The following is an 18,838-nucleotide window of genomic DNA, read 5'->3' on the forward strand; positions in this document are numbered from 1 at the left end:
GCCAAGAGGGTGGAGCGCCCTCCCGGGGCGGTAGGGCACGCCCTCCACCCTTGTGGTTTGCTCGAGACTCTTCTGGCCCAATTCTTTTGCTTCGGGGGCTTCTTCTGGTCCACAAAAAATCTCCGTAAATTGGCAGGTCAATTGGACTCCGTTTGGTATTCCTTTTCTGTAAAACTCAAAAACAAGGAAAAAACAGAAACTAGCACTGGGCTTTAGGTTAATATGTTAGTCCCAAAAATCATATAAAATAGCATATAAATGCCTATTAAACATCCAAAACAGATAATATAATAGCATGGAACGATCGAAAATTATAGATACATTGGAGACGTATCATCCGTCAAAGAGAAAGCAATATTTTTGGGCGCTAATAGGCGCCGGCGTGCCGACCCAAAACTTGGCTGGTCGCAGCGCATCCGCGCGATTCAACGCATAACATCCATAGGATTCGCTGGTCACCGCAAATGTAAAAAAGTCAACACAGGGACGTTCCCATCCCCGTGCAGCCCGGCACCACAGGGCCGTTCCACTCGCGCCATCCAACACGCTCATGACCAACGATCACCCCCGCCTGTGTCGTCCTCGGCTTCCCGCTCTTGCCGGCCACCCGCGCCTCGCGCTCGCCATCCTCTCGCGGCGCCGCGCTCGCCGGCAACCGATCGTGCTTGCTGGTCAGCCAACGATAAGGGTTGCAGCTTCTTGCCGGCCAGTCGTAGCTTCTTCGTCGTCTCGTCGCGGCACCACCGTGTATCGTCGGCCTCTCACCGGTGTCACCTCTGGCACCATCGTCAGCTCACCGCGTCGATCGAAGCTTTCTCATACGCCGATTGTAGCTTTTTTGTGTCGTTCATAGCTTATGTCACCTCCGGTTGAAGCCTTTTTTGTTGCCGGTTAAAGCTTTTTTCATCAGTGGTTGTAGCTTTCTCAAACACTGGTTGCAGCTTATGTGGTGTCGGCCCGCGCTTCCGTCATCCCTTCGGTTGAAGATTTTTTTTTCACACCGATTGTAGCTTTCTCTGATGCCGGTTGCAGCAACCTTGACTAGCCATCGTACCGAAAACACCTCGCTCCAGCATCGACGATTGCCAGCCGGTTGCAACATCTGTGGTCGCCATCTCCAGCTCCGGCTAATGCTGGTTGTAGCACAGTCTTCGGGTGGCCATGGTGCATCGTTTTAGCATCCCGAGGGAACACCGCCGCGGCTTGCGTGGCCGTGGCCCAATTCACCGCATCTCCTAGTAGCACGATCGTCGTGCGCGTCCTGGGGGTGACCATGACAAACTCACGGCATCTTCGGGGAGTTCGTGCGTGTCACCGTGGCTGAAGTGGGAAGAAGAGATGGGGAGGCGGCTCGCCGTTTCTCGGTTGTAGCATCGCCCACCTTCGGCTCCAGCTTGCCGCTGCGCTAGTTCCAACTTGCCGCCGTAATGGTTGCAGCACCGGGAATTCTTCCCCCCGGTTGTATCTCGTCGACGTGCTTGTAGCCAGGGCCGGGCCCATAGTGGTGCCAAATGTGCGGCCCGCACAGGGCCCATAATTTTGAGGGGCCCCAAAATTTTTATATAGGCATAGTATTTCTAAAAAAATGCCAAGGCTCTGCCGCACTGGGCCGCTCGGCTCTGGAGTTGGGCCGAGTCAAGGCCGTCGAGCGCTGGTGCCTCGATCGCTCGATGGAAAAAGGATCGCTCGATGTTCTCAGAGTAAGGAAACTGCTCGGTCTAAAAACAAGGGATCGCTCCAGCAGTCGATCGGGATCGCCTCGATCTGAAACCGCAACAGCAGTCCCGTCCGCGGCGCAACACGAGACGAGATCGTCTCATCGGTTGTCGCCTTCGCCTCATCAGACGATCAGAATCGAGCTGATGTTGTTGCCTCGTAGCTGCCTCTCCCAATTTTCTAGGATCGATGCTTGAGTCCGCTGCAGTTCCTTCGCTGTTGCTGCAGGAAACGAGATCGCTTCATCGGACCTATCCATGACCGGCTGACCGACTCCAGCCTCCAGGTGCTTAGCGAATCCTCCTTTTCGATTAACTTCGGTTCCTACTCCTAATTCCTATTTTCCTAATTATTTTCGTAGAAAACGTTACTTCGTTACAGATTGGTTTTTACCTCCTCGGTTAAAGATCACAGTCTAGACAAGACCCAAAAGTAGGTGAGTTAGACGGTTCGTTTAATTGTAAAATATTAACGCATGATCTTCAATTGATATATGATATTGTATAACTTCTATTCATCTTTTTTAGATTTGAGTCATCATGAGGAAAAATCAGTCTGGTCCATATAAGCGCAAGAGAAAAGAAAGAACAGAATTTAATTAGTACATCTTATATTATACACTATATAAAAAAATTCTGCGAGATACATATACATTATAGTTGCTTGTTACTTCATTTTTATAGCAAGATAGGGCCGCATTTTTTAGTTTCGCACAGGGCCCCGGATTTTGCCGGCCCGGCCCTGCTCGTAGCACCCCCATGGCTGGTTCCAGCTCCTTCAGGATACCCGTTGTAGCCCTCTAGTGGCTGGTTGCAGCTCCTGGTAAGACGATTGCAGCACGTCATCTTCCCCGGATCCAGCAGGGAGCAGGGCACCTCGCTCTCCCCCTGAAGATTGCACCAAGCCATGGCACCGGTCTCAGCAACCGTTGTAGCATCTGCAAAAATCGCCGGTGACAGCAAAAACTTCCTCGCTGATGCTGCTTGTAGCTCGCCGATGCATGGGGTGCGTTTCCGGGCAGCTCGAAGTCGGCCATGGCCTCCGCAAAAAAAAAACGAAGCGGCGAGAGCTTCCGTGCAACAGCTAGTCAGGGGTGGAGGTTTGAGATGAAGAGAAGCGGAGGAAACCTGCTCGGGTTGTGCCATCCATGGTGTCTCGAGCGTGAGCGGGGGGAGAAGAGATGGGACAAGAGGTGCGGTTGAGAAAGAAACGTATGCAACGATAAGATTCCTGGAGTAAATCACGTGGGGCCACAGCCAGCGAGCGCGCGTCGAAAGCGACCGGCCGAATCTTCAGCCAGCACGCTGGCGTGAAGCGTTTTCCATATTAATACCACTAGTACTCGAGCAGCTAAGAATGGATGTCCCAGCACCAACGGACAAGAAAACATCATCAATACTAGCGGTGATCGTCAGCTATACAACCAACGTGACATCACGCAGGCAGAGGCCTTCGGCGAGGCAGAGGCCATTTCTGACGTGGCAAAGGGTTGGCTCTACGACCAATGTAGCGTGGCTCAGGCAACGGCCATCTGTCATGAGCAAGAAAGCACAAGTCAATGAAGAGATTTATTCTAAACAATGTTACAGATAGATAGTATTAACATGTGTAAGAAAGAATACTTGTTTCCATCAATCGGTGCAACAGTGTCAGTGTTTCTGTGTGTCCCGCCAGGCAACAACCATCTGTGTGGTTGATCAGCCATATTTCAAAAAGCATAAGAGTTACTGAATAAACTATCTCAAACAATATGTAGATACCGTACTTAAGAAAGAATACCTGTTTTCAACACCCTCGACAACAGTACCATCTGCACTAGTCCTGCAAGTACACCCGAAATCAATTTTAGCACAAGGAAACGAGTTAGTTTAAACCAATGACATACCAGCTTAATGCATTAAAAAATAGGCAAGGATATAAGAGCACGATGAGAGCGTACGGGTAAGTATGGCATTAAGAGTGATAATGGCAGATAACAACAGAACACGCCAATGAATTAAGTTACCGGCATCATGTACAATTACATCACTACATCAGTGTACAGTATTACACTTTGGGGGCACACACAAGTTGTCATATCAGTCAAACACAATTGGGCCAAAATTATGTTGAAGTGAAAATGATTAAACGATGTGAAAACTAGAGATGAATATACATAGGACAACTTCCCTAAAACCTACAAGATTCTTTTATTAAAAACAAGACATACCATTTTTTATTTAAGTTCAATAAGAGGCGGTGAATAACGTCCCTCGGCAGGAATGGAGTTTCTTCCTCATCATAAAAGTTCATTCCAATAAAATTCCCATCATTGTCAATAAGAGGGCCCCCAATCCCAGCCTAGCAAAACAAAAGTAATAACATACAAGAGTTAAACACATATATCGTTTGATAGATGTAGCGATAGCTTATGTTAGTATTCCAACGGTAATAACTTTTTGGCAAGTTAGAGGTATTGGGGAAGTCCACAAGAAATACCTTGGTGATTTTACAGGTGGAGACACAAAGTTCTTTGCAGCTTATGGAGAGATATAGGGAGCAAAAGAAGGACTTGCATATGGTGTTCATTGACTTGGAGAAGGCCTATGATAAGATACCGCGGAATGTCATGTGGTGGGCCTTGGAGAAACACAAAGTCCCAGCAAAGTACATTACCCTCATCAAGGACATGTACGATAATGTTGTGACAAGTGTTTCGAACAAGTGATGTCGACACTGATGACTTCCCGATTAAGATAGGACTGCATCAGGGGTCAGCTTTGAGCCCTTATCTTTTTGCATTGGTGATGGATGAGGTCACAAGGGATATACAAGGAGATATCCCTTGGTGTATGCTCTTTGCGGATGATGTGGTGCTAGTTGACGATAGTCGGGCGGGGGTAAATAGGAAGTTAGAGTTATGGAGACAAACCTTGGAATTGAAAGGGTTTAGGCTTAGTAGGACTAAAACCGAATACATGATGTGCGGTTTCAGTACTACTAGGTGTGAGGAGGAGGAGGTTAGCCTTGATGGTCAGGTGGTACCTCAGAAGGACACCTTTCGGTATTTGGGGTCAATGCTGCAGGAGGATGGGGGTATTGATGAAGATGTGAACCATCGGATCAAAGCCGGATGGATGAAGTGGCGCCAAGCTTCTGGCATTCTCTGTGACAAGAGAGTGCCACAAAAGCTAAAAGGCAAGTTCTACAGGACGGCGGTTCGACCCGCAATGTTGTATGGCGCTGAGTGTCGGCCGACTAAAAGGCGACATGTTCAACAGTTAGGTGTGGCGGAGATGCGTATGTTGAGATGGATGTGTGGCCACACGAGGAAGTATCGAGTCCGGAATGATGATATACGAGATAGAGTTGGGGTAGCACCAATTGAAGAGAAGCTTGTCCAACATCGTCTGAGATGGTTTGGGCATATCCAGCGCAGGCCTCCAGAAGCTCCAGTGCATAGCGGATGGCTAAAGCGTGCGGAGAATGTCAAGAGAGGGTGGGGTAGACCGAATTTGACATGGGAGGAGTCCGTTAAGAGAGACCTGAAGGATTGGGGTATCACCGAAGAGCTAGCTATGGACAGGGGTGCATGGAAGCTCGCTATCCATGTGCCAGAGCCATGAGTTAGTTGCGAGATCTTATGGGTTTCACCTCCAGCCTACCCCAACTTGCTTGGCACTAAAGGCTCTGTTGTTGTTGTTGTTGTTGTAGACACAAAGTTCTTTGCAGTCAAGTTTGCTTTGTTTGCCAATCAATACCTTCCCCTCGTCAGCCATTAGTTTGCGACACGCAAAAAGACTGCCCACAGCTATTACGTCCATAGATGAGGTAACTGGATGCCCATGGATTTTTATTGTCCGAGGATGCCAGAATCCCATGATGTCAACAAGGGCGACATTGTAGTGTAAATTATAACAGTTTAATATCCCTACGACTCGAAATTGGTTTGGAAGGCAAACTTCAATCTGCAATGATAACGTTATGTTAACCAGTATCTGAAATGAAAAAAAAATTGATAGCAGTTAGCAGTAACAACCCTCAAGTTATCATCGATCATGTGTGAACTGCCAGGAACTCTAACCAAACTTGCTGAAGTCAGAATTGTTGCAGAGCATGCTTCGCTCTTTATAAATACACCTGAGCAAGAAAACTTTTTTGCAAATCCTACAGAGATAATTATTTCAGTTATCAATCATTGATCAATTAAAACATGGACAAGTAAGTACTGTATAACAGAGTCATCACCATTGAATGAAGCAAGTGAGACAACACTTCGATTCATTTTTGAAGCAAGAAGTTTGCTTGATTCTGAAGCAAGTGAGTAGGCACTTCGATCCATTTCTAATCCAAAACCTCCCAATGGTTTTCTCAAGATATCCTTCTTGAATGTATCATCGAGAAGATTTATGTATTGCCCGCCTAGCATGATGCACCAGTTAAAAGTGTTTGATAAAGTTTTTAAAGTGTGCGTGTGCAACATAATGTACTCAGCAAAATAAGTTAAAATGTATTGGCTGCCAAGGGTTCAACGTAGGTCATTGTAGTTTCAATATGTATTCCAAGAAAAAAGGTGTGATTGTGATGTTCCATCTTCCTTCTTCCATCGCACCATTTCCACATCTTGTTTAAGGGTTTGCCAAATACTCCCTACTACTACTACTTACTAAGCCTTTTGTCCCAAACAAGTTGGGGTAGTCTAGATATGAGACCTGTTCACGAGGATTTCCCAGGAGGTCACCCATCCTAGTACTACTCTCGCCCAAATAGGTTTCATACCCAAAGGACTGGCTAGTTTTTACATTGGCTCGCCAAGCCTATCACAACCCTTAGATATGAAACCCTTTCACGAGAACTTCCCAGGAGGTCACCCATCCTAGTACTACTCTCGCTCAAATGTGTTTCATACCCGTGGGACTGGCTAGTTTTTACATTGGCTCGCCAAGCCTATCACAACCCTCCTCCTTTATCTGGGCTTGGGACTGGCTATGCCTCCGTCCCATAATATAAGAGCGTTTTTTAAACTAGTGGTGTCAAAAACGCTATTGTATTATGGAACGGGAGGAGTATGTCATATGAGTATGCCTCACAGTTTTGATATTTCTATGTTATCTTGTTTTCCTAACTCCAAGTCAGTTTCTGTGCCAATAGTTTTGCAGACTGATGCGCCACATGCATGACTAAATTTATTTTTATGATTTCATAGCAACAAGCAGGCATTCACCTAGATTATCAAATAAATAAAATTGTGAAGACATAATGCTAGTACTAATCAGTCTGTATGTTTTTGCTATGTACTAACAGTATATGACCACACACCAAGTGAGTGGATAGGATCCCCATAATCTCCAGTTAGGTCATTTATCACATAAAAATGGGGAGGCTACCATTCAGCTTGACCATGGACCCAGTATGGGGAACACAATCTAACTTCCCGTCTCATCTTCCTCCCTGTGGTTCAACGGCTGTCAAAGGACAGCCGCGCCTCTTGGGTCCAGGGCTGTCTCATTCTGGCCTAAACAGCCAATATCCTATGAAATAAATTTGCTCACCTCCTGCCCTGAGGAAAGCTGAATCTCCATAACGACTTTTAAATCTTGCAGTTACAGCTTCATCAACCTCTTCCTTAACACTGCATCACAATGTAGGAAACTCACCATGATAAATCCACAAAAAGAAGATATCAAGAGACACATACCATGCACAAAATGAGAGTATTAAACAAGGGAAATATACCAAATAGTTGCATATACTTTACAGCAGATAAATTTAAAAAAATATAAAACAATTTCTCCATGGGTCTGTTTAAATGCAAGTTTAGAGTGTAGCAGAAATATGCATTACCGCCAGATTAATTTAACAATCGTAATGTACTCCCTCCGTCCCAAAATAAGTGCCGCAGACTTAGTACAACTTTGTACTAATGTTGCACTAAATCAGCGACACTTATGTTGGGACAGGAGATGTAAAAAAAGTAAAAAAACACAAGTACAAAATAGCTAATGAGGTAGTTTTGGGGATAAATTTGTAAATCTCGGAAGCTGCTCTTACACAAACTCAAATAGAAATAGGGCAGGGAGTAGTAGTGTAGGATGCAGTGAGAGAGAAGTATGGGTAAGCCAAACAGAGTGTTTGTTCATCAATACTGAAAGTGTGCATCCCTGACCATCGCGCGAAACCACATGAATTCACGAATTGAAGGCCTTTGTACATAGGGGGTCTTTCTTTGTTTGGTACCAGAGCAGTTCATCCCAACAAAGTTGCCATCAAAATCAACAAGGGGACCTCCAATCCCCACCTAGCACAAACATGAGGATGAAGTTATGCATGAAAAATGCAATTAATAATTCCTGAAACTAAGGATATGCATCAGCACACAGAATGATATAAGCCATTCATACCATCATACAGCAGTTATATATTTGAACCGTACAAACTAAAGCAGCTAGCTCACCTCATGGATTCGGCATGTGCTTAACATTTTCTCATCTGTAAGAGCGCATAGAGAGGCAAGATCTACTCCACTTGTGGTCTTTAATTCTCCTGAATCATAACAGCGCCATACAGCTGCTACCTTCCTATAAGGCTCAAACTGCGTGGCACGATCAAGACTTAGATGATATAGATGGGTGGGATCAATAACATCAATGTTCTTGATTTTACCGATGAAAAAATCAACATATATCTCAGGATTCTCTATCCACCCAGTGACAATCTGATCATCAGGAAGGCGTACTTTAATCTGAAATGAGCACAGGGCAATGGCTGTACTGAATTAATCATTACAGATGCAGCATATATATTAGCATAACCAATAATCCGGAAAAGGTTACCGTCAAACTTTCAGTGATCTTCCCTAACCGCCAAGTATAAGGAATCAAATTTATCGATGTCAGGAAACACATGGCATCAGGACATGAGCTTTCGATGCATGTGCCCGTGCATTCGCGTAATTGGGTATCACCTGGAGAGGGAGAGAGTCATACATGCAAACGAATAGCTGATCATCAAAAACAAGGTAACATGAGAAATTATTAACAGTATAATCACCAACCATCGAACGAGGCCAGCGCCACAACACTCATGCTTAATCTGGAAAGTACTTGGTTACTCAAGGCGCCTTTTGTTGATTTACTCAATTTCGCTACGGACTTAGCACCCAAACCTAGTTAATTGAAATAAAATCATGTGTGATGCAGTTAATAGAACGGTCTACTATGAATAGTCAGGAAAAGGAAGCAGAAATGGACTCACTTGGCCTAACTGCTTTCATCTCACTGTTCATTCTTGCCCTTGAAGAATCATCAAACCCTTCCTTAACTCTAACACTGCAGCGAAACGCAGAAAACTCAAAGTGATAAATCCACGAAGGCAATGTATCGCAACCACATACAAAAAATGAGCTAGTATTAAACAAGGGAAATTTAGAACAAGGGAGCCAAATAGTTACAGATATTTCACAGCAGAGAAATGTAAGAAAATCTTAAACAATTTCCCCATGGGTCTTCTTGTTAAATGTAAGTTCAAGTGCAACAGAAATATGTATTAGCGCCGGCATTGAAATAACAACCTTAATCTAGTGCAGTGCAGATCTAAACAATTTAAGAAAAGAAACACATGAGTAGAAAAATAGCTAATGGTACAGTTTTTGGGATATAAACTCGTAAACCTTGGAACCTTCTCTTTGGCTTTGAGAATGACACACCTTGCACACAAGCTCAAATAAAAATAGAAGGGATGTGTAGAATAGGATGCAGTAAGAGAGAAGCATGAGTAAGCCAAAGAGGGAAGGGCAGTTCATCAATACTGCAAGTGTACATACCTGACCTTCCCATGAAGCACCAAGAATCGGAAAATTCCCTCCCTTCGCACGTAAGCAGTCTTCTCCATTTTGGTACGAGAGGAGTTCATCCCGACAAAGTTGCCATCAAAATCAACAAGGGGGCCTCCAATACCCGCCTAGCACAGAAGTGACAATGAAGTTACACAGAGAAAATGCATGCAATTCATAATGGCTGAAACTGTACAAAAGAAGCTCACCTCATGGATCCGGCACGTGCTTACGATTTTCTCACTGGTTGGAGAGGCAAGATTTAGTCCACTTGTGGCTGTTAAAAATCCAGAACTGAAACAGCGGCATACAGCTGCTACCTTCGTATGAGGCTCAAACTGCATGTCACGATCAAGACTTGCGGCATCAACTCCAGACACGTTCTTGATGTTGACAATGAAAAAATCAACATATATCTTAGGATCCTCTATCCACCCAGTGACAATCCGATCATTCGGAAGGCGTACTTTAATCTAAAATGAGCGCAAGGTGAATTAATGATTACAGGTGCAACATATATATAAGCATAACTAATAACCAAGGAAAAGAATAGAGAAAAAAGTTACATTCAAACTTGCAGCTGGGTGAGTAGGTGGAATCAACCGTCTGGATGTCAGGATTGTAGCTTCAGAATTAGAACATGAGGTTTCAATGCATATGCCTGTGCATTCACGTAACTTGGTATCACCTACGCACAGAGAGAAAGTCAAGCGTGCAGACAAAATAACTGGTCACTAAAAACAGGCAATATGAGAAAGTATTAACAGCAAGTATAATCACTAACCGTCGAACGAAGCAAGCGACACGACACTCCTACGCAATCTTGAAACTACTTGCTCACTGAGTTCACTCAGGGCGCCTGGACTGGATTCACTCGAGACGTCCAATCTAGCTACGAAGGTACCACACAAAGCTAGTTAATTGAAAATAAAATCATGTGTGATACAGTTAACAGAAGTGTCAATTTTACTATTGTGGATGTGTGCTTGCAGGAGAAGGGAAACAGCATGGACTCACTTGGCCTAGCTACCCTTTTGTAAGGGCGTTGCTCTTCATCGCCTCTCACCAGCCGCCGCTTGTTTTTCATCATCGATTTTTTCTATCCAGCCTGAGCAGCAACGAATGAGATTCAACTAACACTGATTGATCTGATTACACAACTAGTGGATCGGTATGGTTGCCAGACAAATGGAGGGATTGGGCTATCCGTACACAACAGATCGGAGTTGGAAGCTAGGTCAAAAATACCATAGAAACTGCGCCAGATTACTGTGGTGGAATCGCTCTAAGGAACTGGGTGGGTTAGTTGAACTATCCGTATAGTACAACCAAAGATTTTGAATTAGATCTCGGACAATCCAAGCAACCAAAATTCGACCGGAGAAGGAGAAGGGATACCTTCGAAACAAGCAGAATCTTGTTTTTTGAGACGCCGCTGGATTCGTCGACGGAAGGACCTCTGCTCCAACTTTTGTTTTTTGAGCCGACCTTTTTTTTCTTTTTCTTTTTTGGGCCGACCTCTGCTCCAACTTACTCCAGCCGCGCGAGAGGGGGGCGTTTTTTCTGGGCCGGCCCACTAGCTCCTGTTTTAGAACCTTCCATTCGGTTTTGGGCGGTTTGTGGAAGCTTCCGGTCAATTTTTTTCATTTTATTTTTCCTGTTTCCAACTAAAAAATCATATAGGGTTCAACCATATCTTCAAGAACTAGTATAACTACTCAAACAAAGACATGAAAGTTAGGGACAAGTTATAAGGCGACATCAAGCCACTGAAGGGAGAAGGCATGGTCGTGGTACGTGTCTTGTAGTTTATGTCGAGCTTCATGCTAGGAGTAGGAAGGAACATGTATGTGCGGTGGTCGATGCACTGCCACAGTATGGTGCCGTTTGACGATCGGACTACGAGATTACCCATATTCAAAAGCACCGCCGTGACGCAAACAATCCTGTCGCCCAACAAACAAGTGTCACAGTACGAAAGCAAAGCACGATCGCTCCGTGAAAGTAGGATCGCAGGAGGCCAAGGAGGCGACGAGGGTTTCCTGCGCGCCGCCGGTGGCGCCGCCTGTTCCCTCTCTCTCCATCGGCCACTCCGGCCGCAGGAGGGAGGGGGAACCTCGGGTCTATCCGCTAGGTGTGTGTGGTAGGGTTAGGGTTGAGGATGACGCTGCCGAGGCCGTTGCGGTGGTGTCGCGTGGAAATAAGTTTCTCCGGGCTCCGTTCGCGGTCAGTCGAGGCTGTGGGCTTCGTCTAGGAGCCAGCGGGGTGGGGATCCCCGGATCTCGTCGAGGTCGCGGGCTATGGTGACTGGAGGTCCATTCGCACTGGCCGTTTGGGTCCTCAGATGGGCGATGGATGCAGGGAGACGAAGACCCTTTTTCTTCCTTGTCCGTATGATTTGTTGTTGTTGTTCTTCTCCTTCCTTTGCGCTGATGCTGGAGGGAGATTCTGCTTTGGCCGGGCGAATGGCCCGGCCACGGTGCTGGACCGATCGAATGACTCGAGTTCTCTTCCTTCCGGAAGGGACATTTTTCGCGGTACTCAAAGCCAAAGATGGCGATGGCTGTTGCAGGTGTGTTGGATTGATGTCCATGCCCTCTCAGCGCTGGTGTCAAGAAAGGAGGAAGCAGCATGGTGGCAATTGTTCCGTGGTTGAAGATGATGACCTGCTTGCGCCTGGTTGCAGATCGTTCTGCTGCAGGGGTCTTCTCTCAAGATTCAGGGATGATGAAACAGAGCTCCGGAGATCTTCTTATGTTATGGTTGTCTTAGGGTACTCTATGTGTTTATGGTCCTTTGTGTTTGCGTTCCAGTGTGCTTGTAAGGGTCAACTATTTTGTATTGTTTCGTGATTTGAATGCAAATAATTCTCAACAAAAAAAAGAAGCACCGCCGTCGGGGTAGATGAGACCAGACCAGTGATCACGTTAGTTGTTTTTTAAATAAAAGGCATGCGCCCGACTTTATAATTAAAGCCACCAGGTAGAGTCACATCACAGCCCCCAGAACAACACAAAGGCCGACCAGAACAGAGTTAAGAAGTGCGAGTACATGGCAACCAGCCAAACATGGCACGCAGGCCAGCAAAGAGTCCAAAAGAACCAGAAATTAAGCCATCCTCCTAGAGCGCCGCAACAGGGAAGACGCCATAGATCTCATCTTAGATAACATGTCATCGAATGCCTCTAGGTCCCCTTTCTTAGTCAATGATCTCCACTGCTGCAAAAAGACGTTGGCTTTAAATAAGCAATTCACAGGGTTAGCCGGGAAAATGTGTTCGACAGTGAACTTGTTTCTAGTAGTCCACAGCGACCAACAGATCGCTACCCAGCCAACCCAGAATACCCTCTTAGACCGGCCTGCTAAAGTATTAATACAACGCCGCAAATCCTCAAAAGATGATGGATGCCAATTAACATGAAGCCAAAGTCTAATGCAACTCTAGAGGAATTTAGCCAAAGAGCAATGAAAAAATATATGCTCGGTGTTTTCAAGAGCCCCACAAAGCGCACATCTATCAGAGCCCGACCCGTTCCACTTCCTAATTTGATTGGCCACAGGAAGTTTTCGCCGGAAAGCTTGCCACAGGAAAATTTTTATCTTAGGAGGAATACGAGCTGGACAAATATACTTGAATTTAGCTGTGAGGGCACCCGAGATAAGTTTGGAGTAGGCAGATTTAACTGAGAAACGCCCCGAGGCAGTGTGAGGCCAGACCACCGAGTCATCTTCCTCCGAGAGCAAGGGGAAGCAGGCAGTAAGACGTTGCCAATCATCCAACTCCACAGGAGAAAGAGAACGCCGGAAATCAAGGACCCAGTCGTGAGCCGAGAGCTCAAAGATAGAGATCTCGGGATCAGCGCAATACGAGAACAGGGTCGGGTAGGCCACCGCAAGCGTGGTATCCCCTACCCACCAATCTAACCAAAACGAGTGGATTTACCATTCCGAACTACAAATTTAACAAGGGATTGGAAGATCGGTCGAACTTTAACGAGCTAGCGCCAAAACTGAGAGCCACCAGAGGAGGAGGCGAACATAGGGCTCGAGGAGGGGAAGTACTTAGCTTTGAGAAGAGATAGCCAGGTGGGACGCTCCTCGAGGAACATAATCTTCCACCACCATTTTATCACGATGCACTTGTTCGTAACCAAAGTATTACTGATGCCTAGGCCCCCCATGCTCTTAGGTCTGCAAATCAGGTCCCACTTAACCATCCTATATTTGCGCTTATTATCAGAGGAGTTCCAATAGAAAGCACCCCTATGCTTGTTGAAACCAGCGTGAATCCCTCCAGACAAGAGATAGAAGCCCATTAGAAACATCGGAAGGGAGGAGAGGCACACATTAGTAAGGGCAACCTTGCCCGCCTGGGAGTTATAACGGCCTCTCCACGGCAAAACTCTATTTCCTACTTTAGTCACTGTCGGGGCAAAATCTTTAGCCAAGAGCTTGAGAGGGGAGATTGGTAGGCCCAGGTATTTGAGAGGATAAGACCCTAGAGAACAATTGAGAAGATTAGCCACTCTCCGAGCTTCCGAATCAGGCACCCTAGTCACAATAACTTTGCTCTTTGAAAAGTTGGTTTTAAGACTCGAAAGCGCTTCGAAGCATAAGAGGAGAAATATAAGAGGAGAAATTTCAGGTTCGTGAGGTTGTCCTCATTAAGTTCAACCATAATAATGGTGTCGTCCGCGTATTGAAGGTGAGTGATGCCATTGGGGATAAGGTGAGAACTAACATGCGTAATGTGCCCAGCAGTAGCTGCTCGAGAAAGGATATGAGAGAGAGCATCTGCAACGAAATTAAAGAGCAACGGGGACGCCGGATCCCCTTGTCTAAGGCCCCTACCATTAGCAAAGAAATTACTAATCTGACCATTCACCGCCACAGCCGTGTGCCCACCCGAGACAAGCTGCATAAGACGGTGAACCACCGCTCCCTCGAAGCCCTTAGCAAGAAGAACTTGGCGAAGGAAATTCCAACTCACCGAGTCATAGGCCTTTTCGAAGTCAAGCTTAAGAACCACAGCCTTAGTGCCCTTGGTCCGCAGGTCATGGACTATGTCATGCAAGCAAAGCACCCCATCCAAAATAAATATCCCCTTTATGAACGCAGATTGATAAGGACTAATGACACGATGGGCGATCGGAGAAACCCTAGTTGCCAAACCCTTAGCCGGAATCTTCGCAAAGTTGTTAATTAAAGCAATGGGCCTAAACTGGGAAATCAAGTCAACACCTTTGACCTTAGGGGTGAGAGTGAGTACCGCATAATTCAGTCTAGAGATGTCAACAGTTCCCAGCCAAAAACCTTGTGTAATAGGCTGAATGAGGCCTTTTAACTGAGGCCAGAATTGCCGAAAGAAAGGAATGGAGAATCCGTCAGGCCCAGAAGCCGCATTAGAGTTGGCAGATCGAATCGCTTCGAAAATCTCCTCTTCAGAACGGGGAATCATCAGACTCTCATTTTCATAACTCGACACCTGTTCGAGGGGAGACCAAAAGGACGGCGCCAACCTAAAACCCAACTCAGGTTTAGCAGATAAGAGGTTAGAAAAGAAGTGGACCACGTGCCGCATAATCACAGACTGATCAGAGACCCTGACGCCCTCGATAAGGAGACTATCAATCAGGTATCTCCGACATCTACCGTTTGCAATGGCAAAGAAATAGGCCGTGGGCGAGTCACCCTTTAAGGTCCAGTTAATAGTGCCTCTTTGCTTCCAATATACTTCCTCCTGACGATGAATACCCAAAAGAGCCTCTTCAAGACCGTAGCGGATCTGCCATTCAGCCGCGGAGAGGCCTGGATTATCCGCACGAGCATCAAGCACCTCAATTTGTGCAGCCAGCCTAGCTTTGTCCCGCCTTGACTCAGCATAATGGTTTTTAGACCAACCTCTAAGGAATCTACGAAGAAAATAGGAGCATTGATGCCAGTCGTCCATCGGGCCAAAAGATCGGCGGTTAGAAGACAGGAAAACCAAAATCTTTTGTGCAATCAAGTCGGTGAAACCCTCCACTTGGAGCCATGAAGCATCGAACTGAAACCTTGGGAAGGCAACCGAGCGAGTACCATCATCAAGAATCAGGGGGGAGTGATCAGATCCCACTATAGCGAGGACTCTGAGGCTGACACGGGGAAACAGCGAGTCCCAACTAGGACACACGAAAACCCGATCAAGGACAGAACGTATGGGAGAGGTTTGGCGATTCGTCCAGGTGAAACGGGCCCCAACCCTAGGGATTTCGCGGATAGCTGTGTCCCTAATGAAAGCATTGAAAGCATCGGCCAGTGGCCATGAAAAATTAGAGGAACTCTTATCCGACGGGTATCACATCAAGTTGAAATCGCCCCCAATCAAGAGTGGCAGCTGACAGGAATCAATTTTATTACTAAGTTCATCCAGAAAGATATAAGACATAGAATGATCAGCCGGACCATAAACCACCATGATTTCAAGTAAAGAGTTAAGGGATCGATGAGAGACCACCGTGCTAGCCCAAAAAATGCCATGATCAAAAGCGATAAAATCAAAAACATCTTTTTTGGTGCCAAGAAGAAGACCACCCGAGTGACCATGAGGGGCCACAAAATTCCAATTGAATCTATCTATCCCAGCAACGGCCGAGAGTTCACTAGGGGAGAAGGAGGGTTTGAGAGTCTCGACAAGGCCAAAAAAATCAATATTTTCAGAATGAGCCAGGTCTTTAAGCTGGTCCCTGCGCCCCCTAGCGCCGAAACCTCTTATGCTCCAAAATAGGGCCTTCATCTGAAGGAAAGATTTTTGATTCTAAGACTCGACCTGCTCGGAGCCTTGCAGGATTTAGCACGTTTCCCAGCCACGCGTTTAGATATAGCCGGGGAAGCCTGACTCCTGTCATCTCCCCCCTCATCCCCACCGGCCACAACCAGTTGGGCACTCGGTCCCACCCCAGCCTCCTTGGCTTTTGCAATGTCAGCCTGATCTAATTCGTTAGCCCTAATAACACCAAGTAGAGAAGAGGGAGAGCCCAAACTAGCGTCTAAGCAAATGCCCACATCATCTAATATACTAAGCAGATGTTCATTAGATTGAGACGGAAGCACTAAACGAACAGGAGAATTATCATTTGGGAGAGAGGAGGAGGGGTCTAGGCGGGAACCTGAAGGAGGCAGATCCCGAGCCGCAGGGCGCCGAGCAGCCCGATCAGCCACCCTCTCTCTGCTATTGGAGACGCGGCCACTTTTACGAGCCGTGGAAGTGGGAGAACGCACTAGCACAGGCGAACATGGCGGGGAGACGCTGCAGCAGAAGACGGGCCCGAGGCTGTACCCAAGTCAGCATCGAGCCTGCGACAGAGCCCAGCCGCAGACTGCCTTGAATCGCTAGACGCCCTGCTCTTCGCAGAGTATTTCTTGACCGACGACTTCTTCTTCTTCTTGGAGGCTAAGGGGCCAGCCGGGGGCAGATCTTCAATGCCAGAGAGGGAAGGAGAGGCATGAAGGCAAGAAGATTAGAGCACACCATCGAGAAAGGTGTACCCTTGGCCCCACCGGAAGCAGCATCCCCTCCAACCAAGTCCGCCAGCGAGTCATTTGCCCCCCGACCGACCGGAGCATTCTCCTTCAACATATCCTGGTCTTTAGGGGAAAGCCCGTCCCACTCCGACTGGGTAAAGTGCTGATCAGTGCCATGCATAGAATCGTCCGGGAAAACATCCCCATCTTTGCTCTTGTCGTCATTGCCAGAGGCCGGGGGCGGGGGAGGAGGTGTGGGTGACACCAGACCCGAAGCACCCTCCACCCGAACCCTGAGCCGAAAGCCACCAGCCGAAGGGAAGACATCAATGGAGCCACGAATACACAGGGGGTCCACACACCATACCCGCAGACGGACAGGCCCGAGGATAGCCAAAGATTCTTGATCGATCTCAATAGGCTTGCTGATGAGCACCCCGAATGCCATCAGAAACGTCGTGGTACATACTGTAGGAGGAACATCTTCAACTGGAATCCATACATCAGACAGGGAGGAGATAGCCTTGGAACCATTAGAAGCAGCCTTTACCGAAACAACCAATTGATTTAGAGGTAGCGTGAAGCTAGTACAGGAGGAAATCATGCGGAGACTTTCTTTGGAAGGGAAGGTCGCAGCAAACTCGAAATCTGAAAGCTGGCGGATTTGACAATCCCACCCTCCCTCATCCCACAACCGGAGCTCATCAAGAAGACCTGGGATGTAATGCATTTGGACTGGACAGAGATGATGCCGATGTTGGATAGCACAGGGATAGGAGCTGCACCAGGGACCTCCCTATCTAAGGCGAAAAATGAGCACCCAGGAAGGCCAAGGCCATAGTGAACGAAGGCAGGAGGTTTGGAACAATTCTGACAATCCACCGTGAGGTGGCCATCTTCCCTACAGATGAGGCAGAAGGGGGGGGGGTTGGCACCGGGATTGAAAGTGACCAGGACGGTGACATGCGAAGCAGGTGAGAGTGGGGTTGGCGACTTGAGTTTGAGGAGGAATGCGACTAGGACCACGAGGAGAGGAGGGAGAATACCAGCACCAGCCGTGCCAGGCCCAGATCCGACGCCCCGCCCAGCAGCAGTGCCAACGGGGTGGCGAACCGGAGCCCTCGACGCACCACGCGGATCGAAACGAGACGGACCCCCACCAGCCATCGCCGGAGCCCACACCGTCCCACCACCCAGGGGAGCAGCACCATGCGGAGGAGGCAGCGGGACTGGCCCCGACGAGCCAGCCCGACTCCCCGCAGCCGCCAACTCCCACGGATCGACTGCAGCCGGAGGAGCACCATGCAAGGGCAGTGAAGGATCCGACAGCCTAGATCCGGAGGCACGCGGGGACGAACCGGCCGCCGCCGCCGTTGACCCCACCTCTGGAGCGAGCGATGCCTGGAGCTTAGCGTGCAGGGCAGCTTCATACTCAAGATCGGCCGCCGCCTCGCCAGATCCGTCGCGCCCCCGCTTCTGGCCGGAAATAGCCTCGCTGGAGGACCCGGGCGAGTGGTCCATCGCGACCACCGTCGCAAACGAACGAGAAAGGGGAGGAGGAGGAGCAGATCTGACGAAGGAGTGAATGGGGAGGCGGCGCCGATGCTGATCGGAGGAGGAGGCAGGGAACCCTAGAAATGGGTTGACCGATCCCTTTCGGATCCATATATACCCGGTCCGAGCCAGGCCCGGTTCGACATACGGCACCAAGGGGGGCTGGGCCTGGGCCAACCGCAGCCCAGAGACCAGAGAGAGTAGGGGGTGAAAACAGACACACAAGCCAAGGCAGGGACCGATCCAGGCCCACCA

At 47.7% G+C, this 18,838-nt stretch overlaps 1 pseudogene; it reads right to left on the minus strand.

Moving 5' to 3' along the window:
* Positions 1-3,150: 3,150 nt before the first annotated feature.
* Positions 3,151-18,550, minus strand: LOC119321321 (annotated as a pseudogene).
* Positions 18,551-18,838: the final 288 nt, after the last annotated feature.

This window comes from Triticum dicoccoides, chromosome 6B, assembly GCF_002162155.2.
Source record: "Triticum dicoccoides isolate Atlit2015 ecotype Zavitan chromosome 6B, WEW_v2.0, whole genome shotgun sequence".
NCBI lineage: Eukaryota > Viridiplantae > Streptophyta > Magnoliopsida > Poales > Poaceae > Triticum > Triticum dicoccoides.